Below are 5,924 nucleotides of genomic sequence, written 5' to 3'. Positions count from 1 at the left end.
AAATAGGCTTTCAAACAAAAACTTTTCAAAGAGACAAAGAAAGGCACTATATTGTAGTAAAAGGGTTAATTCATCAAGAAGATATAACGATTATAAATATATATGCACCTAACACAGGAACACCCAAATATGTGAAGAAAAGACTGTTAGATCTAAAAAGAGAGATAGACTGCAACACACTAATTGTTGGAGACTTCAACACCCCACTATCTCCTCTGGACAGATCATCTAGACAGAAAATAAGTAAAGAGATAAAGTATCTAAATGATACCATAAATCAAATGGACTTAACAGACATCAATAGAACTTTCCACCCAAAAACCATGAGATATACTTTTTACTTAATATCTGGATGACTTTTTAAATTTCTTGTTTTACTAGTTAGTTCTCTTTTTCTTGGTTTGTGTATTTTTTATTTTTCCCCTTTAAAGTTAGGAAATATATCTTCTGTGTTATATATATTAGTTAAAGTTTGATATTGAATCAAGTCCCCTATGAATGATACGGACTATTATTAGATTCAGCATAGGGAGTCATCTCACAAAATTCTGGAAATCGGTCAGGCAACCAATAGAAAGCTGATTCTTCTACAACTGTCAGAATCATAAAGTTGCTGTGATTAGCAGGGCTTCTGGCCAGAAAGAAATGCTGGATATTCACTTCTGGACAGAAGCAAACATAAATGTACACAGGCAAATTAAATTCATGAAAACCTAAAATCGACATCTGTTTCCCACAAATTCCAGGAAATTTAGGTACCCAGCTAAAGAACCTGGTACCTTAGCCACAGAGCTCCATGTCTGTCTGTCCTAGGACTCAGGAAGGCTGAGAAGATGATATGCAGGTTTGAGTGGAACTGTGGACCTGGTTGCTGCAATAGGCTGACTAGACAGGCAACAGGTGAACCACAGCACACATGGATTTCATGATGCCTTCAGGATATCATAGCTGCTGCTTCACTTGCAACTTTTGATTCTAACAAAAATTTTTCTTGTGACCAATCTAAATCAAAACCATACTTGGAAATAAATTCAGGAAAATATGGTTTTAGCTTAGTTAAATTGACCCAGTACAAAGACACTGCAGTTAATTCCTTGTCAAAATATGATCCATTTATTCACCCTTCATTTATTAATACTTAACTTACTAAGACAGTAGTTAGTAAAATCATGGTTATGCATGATTTGATTCAACTATCCTTCACACAAATGCAAACCTGCCAACTCTCTTCCTCACATCATCTACAAACTCCTGTATTTCATTTTATCCATCTATAATTTTTATATCTGACTTACATTTTCTTTAACATCCAGCAAAAAAAAAAAACACCCTGAGATACTAGATTAAATAATATCAATACAACTTCCATCAAGTGGTAAGGAAATAAAATATTGAAAAAATATCACTATGTACAAGAATATTATTTATTAATATATAAAGTCATATCTATAACTACTTTAGTCTCTATTTCTGTAACAAATCATAGTGTCATAGCTGGCATTTAAAACTCCCTTCTGGGACCAGCAGTTTGTATAATGGTTATGTTGCTGGACTCTAACGTAGTTGACCACAGTTTGAGTCCCAGACCTGGTGGCTTAAACTCACACCGGCATGTGTGCATGTGTGCCCAAGATCCTGACAGGAGGATAAAACAGACTGTGGCATGGCCATCCTCCCTGCCGGGGAGGGGGGTTCTCTCTTTCTGTCTCTCTGTCTCTCTCTGTCTTTCTGGTGAGTGCATGCATGTCCTCCAAAAAAAAAAAAAAAAACACAAACAAAAACAAAAAAACCTCCCTTACGCCACTCTTTATTCATAATCCTCATAATATTTTTAAAAGCAATCAAGTAGCCAAAGATCCTTTCCTGGTAAAATGTTAAAAAAACTTTCATTCTTGAAAGATCTGGACAATTTCAATCCTTTTTGAGTTGTGATGTTGTACCTTTCCATAACTTCTACGACAAGATATGAGAGTGTCAATGTGGGCCCCAGGAGGTTCTTCTGCACTTAAATTGTACTCTATCAAATTCATTGTGTTTCAGCAATCCAATTGCTTTTTTTTTAGTTGGATCAATCACTCTAATAATTAAAGTGATCTTTTTTCCCCAGGCTTTCACTGGCATAAGGAATCCAATGTAGTCAGGTTCCATATTCAGTAGTCCACAAGTTCTAAATACACAGAGCCATGTGTCTCTTGGTAGTATCCATCTTTCTTTGAGAATTAAGACTTTTAGACCATAATTACAATTGTGGAGACAAGAACAAAGAAGAAAACTGTATTAGTGGATTACATGGAATAGGATACATTTCCATTAGTATATCATGATTCCTCAGACTTATTAATTTCTTTTAGCCCTAAAGATATTGCCACCAAGATAATACCATAGTAAGTCTTTGAAGGCCACTGCACCATTGTATCAATGCAGTTATTTTAGGATGATGAAGAACCAGGTGAGATTAGTGAATACAAGCATCGAATCACAGAAATCCTTAATTTTCTTTAAAAGAACTTCCTTTTTCAAAGTTCATACTGAAAGGACTACTATATAGTAAGGCATTTCACAAGTTTATAAATGGTAGAATAATAGAAATATTCTTGACAACAAGGAAAATTTGTATCTAAAGTACAACATGTTCTAGTAAAAACAAAATGTTCCCATCCATGAGATTATTCCAGTCAATGTCAACAGGTTGATATTCTTGGAAAATGGTGCATAGAATTGATCTTTGCTGCTCTTTTCTAGCTGGAACCATGGAAGGCGTTTAAGAGAAGAAAAAGAAGGTTCCTGCTGCGGCAGAAATCAAGAAAAAGGCTCCTGGTGCGGCTGAAGCCACCAAGAAAAAGGTTCCTGCTGTGCCAGAAACCCTTAAGAAAATGCGAAGGAAATTTGCAGAACTGAAGATCAAGCGCCTGAGAAAGAAGTTTGCTCAAAACATGCTTTGAAAGGCAAGGAGGAAGCTTATCTATGAAAAAGCTAAGCACTATCATAAGGAACACAGACAGATGCACAGAACTGAGATTCACATGGCCAGGATGGCAAGAAAAGCTGGTAACTTCTATGTACTTGCAGAACCCAAACTGGCATTTGTCATCAGAGGTAGCAATGTAGTGAGCTCAAGGTTTCAAAAGGTGTTGCATCTTCTTCGTCTTCGCCAGATCTTCAATTGCACCTTTGTTAAACTCAACAAGGCCTAAATTGACATGCTGAGAACTGGGGAACCATATATTGCATGGGGGTACCCAAACCTGAAGTCAGTAAATGAACTGATCTACAAATGTGGTTATGGAAAAATCAATAAGAAGCGAATTGCTTTGACAGATAACTCTTTGATTACTCAATCTCTTGGTAAATTTGGCATCATCTGCATGGAGGACCTAATTCAAGCAATCTATACTATTGGAAAATGCTTCGAAGAAGCAAATAATTTCCTGTGGCCCTTCAAATTATCTTCTCCACGAGGTAGAATGAAGAAAAAGACCACCCATTTTGTAGAAGGTGGAGATGCTAGCAATAAGGAAGACCAGATCAACAGACTTATTAGAAGGATGAACTAAGGTATCCACCATGATTATTTTTGTAATCTGGTCAGTAAATAAACAGTGGCTGTTTTCAGACTGAAAAAAAAAAAAAGAGTTGATCTTTGCTATTGTCAGTTTGGGCAGTTGGCACTGACTAAAGTCAAATACTCTTGGTGATTAAAAATCCATTGTGTGGAGTTTATGCATTATCTCCATCCCTGCCACCATGGTCAGCTTACTCATTAGCTTACTGTGCATGAACAACAATTGCTTAATAAAGAGGTTAACTGACATATAAAATATAGTTTATTTATTCGACCTGATTAAGATTCTACTCCTCCAAAAATTCACTTGGGACATTCACACTTACTGTCCATTCAGAGAAATCCATCTGATTCCTCTTTCCAAAGTTTCTTTGTTAACAGTTTTCTATTGTATGTCTTCTAATCCCTGACCATATCATTAGCGCCTATCTCTACATATCCATGCCTCTGATCCCCTCTCCTTTCACACAAAATGAGTAACAAGTGTACTTTTGAAGTTCTGTTGATTTTTTTTTGTTGGAAGAATTTCGTTCTATGCTCTCCTTTGTGGCCATTCCAGATTAAATCTATAATGCTGTGATCACCCACACTGAGAAGTACCATTATTACCTAAAGAATCATCTAGAGATGAAATCTATAATATTTCTTTCAGTCATCTGGTCATAGAAACATCTTTAACAGTACATGAGAAGCACACTGAGAAGAGGCAACACAGCAAAAATAGAGATTATAGACATCCTTCATCTTGCTAATGAAACTAGCTGCTGCTTCCGGGACCTAGTAGAGCTTGACAAAATATATACTACTCAAATTGTCAAACATGGGCTAGATTGCTTATAATCTGTGCTTTGTGTGACTTTTCTATGTTCCATTAAATTCTTCTTTTCCTGCAGTTTCTCTCACCTGGTTGATTTTGTGCTTTGTATACTAAAAGTCATAGGACTACAGAATTTATTTTGTGTTTACAGATAGCAAAATATGAAGGCTTGCAAATCCGTGACCTTCCATACTCAAACATACAAACCCTCCAATTTAAAATTCAAGGTAAATATATTATACTCTGGCATGCCACTAAACCAATTAAAAGTTCTGTGCTCCTGGGACCAGCAGTAAGCGTAATGGCTATGTCGCTGGACTCATACATAGTCGACCCCAGTTCGCGTCCCAGACCGGGTGGCTTAAAACACACGCCAGGCGTGTGTGCATGCATGCCCAAGATCCCGAGAGGAGAATGGAGGAGAAGGGATTGTGGCGTTGCCATCCCCCCTGGGGGGTTATTTCTTGCTTTCTATCTCTCTGTCTCTGTCTGTCTGGCGAGCACACGCACCCAATAGCAAAATCCTCTAAAAAAAAAAAATCACGCCGGGTATGTGCGTGTGCCCACAATCTCAAGAGTAGTTTAGAGAAGAAGGGACTATGGTATGGACATCCTCCCCACGCGGGGGTGATTTCTCACTTTCCCTTTCTCTGACTGACTCTCTATGGGGAGTGCATGTACCCTATGCCAAAATTAATTAATTAATTAATTATAAAGAAAGAAAAAATGACCTTTATAGAGTAAAAATAATGGCAATACCCCAATGTATTATTGATCAATGACATATGGGAAAGTAAAATAAATGTCAACAATGACACAAAAGATGTAAAGAAAGACTTGAGATTAAACCATTACAAGGGTTTGAAACTTCATTTGAGGTAGTATAATAGTATTTAAAGTCATACTATGATTAATTACAAATGTAAACTGTAAATCCTACAAAGGATCATGAATGGATTTTAGGGGGTGACAAAACTTCTCTATCATAGGGTAACTGTCTTATGATACTGATCTGTAAAATTTAGACAGCTGTATACACTAAAAGAAGTACATTTTACTGTACCTAAATAGTATCATTAAACTTAATAAAAACTAGGATTAAGACTAAAAGGGACTTTTGGTTATTCTTACCCTCACAATTTATGGTGGAGTTCAATATCATTTGAAGACTATATCAATATCAATATCATTTGAGTACTCTGAGAAGATCTGTGTGGTCTTAGCAAGATTTTAGGAAACAGAATAGTCTACTAGGAATTATGAAGTCCAATATCCCAAGCTTTGTGTCAGATAAGTTTCAAATTCAGAGTTAGTTGATGGAGGACACTGGAGGAGTGGGAAACTTTAGAGGTCATAGGAAAAATATTTTTTTAAGACTTAATAACAAAGATTTTTTTATTTATATAATTTTAATGACTTTATGGGACTACACAAGCATGTATGATAGCAATAAAAATGGGCAGTTAGATTACAAGATGGTTCTTATGACATTATTCTTTTAGTATTGCCATACAGTTTTTCTCAGTTCAATTTTAGAGGCTGCCA

General features: G+C 36.2%; 1 pseudogene; it reads left to right on the top strand.

Annotated features, from left to right (window-relative positions):
• Positions 1 to 2,750: 2,750 nt before the first annotated feature.
• LOC106735016 (60S ribosomal protein L7 pseudogene) lies at positions 2,751 to 3,554 on the top strand (annotated as a pseudogene).
• Positions 3,555 to 5,924: the final 2,370 nt, after the last annotated feature.

Source organism: Tupaia chinensis, unplaced genomic scaffold, assembly GCF_000334495.1.
Source record: "Tupaia chinensis unplaced genomic scaffold, TupChi_1.0 Scaffold000275_1, whole genome shotgun sequence".
NCBI classification, from domain to species: Eukaryota; Metazoa; Chordata; class Mammalia; order Scandentia; family Tupaiidae; genus Tupaia; species Tupaia belangeri.
Note: the sequence above shows the minus strand (reverse complement) of the source record. Positions and strands in the feature narration are given on the sequence as shown.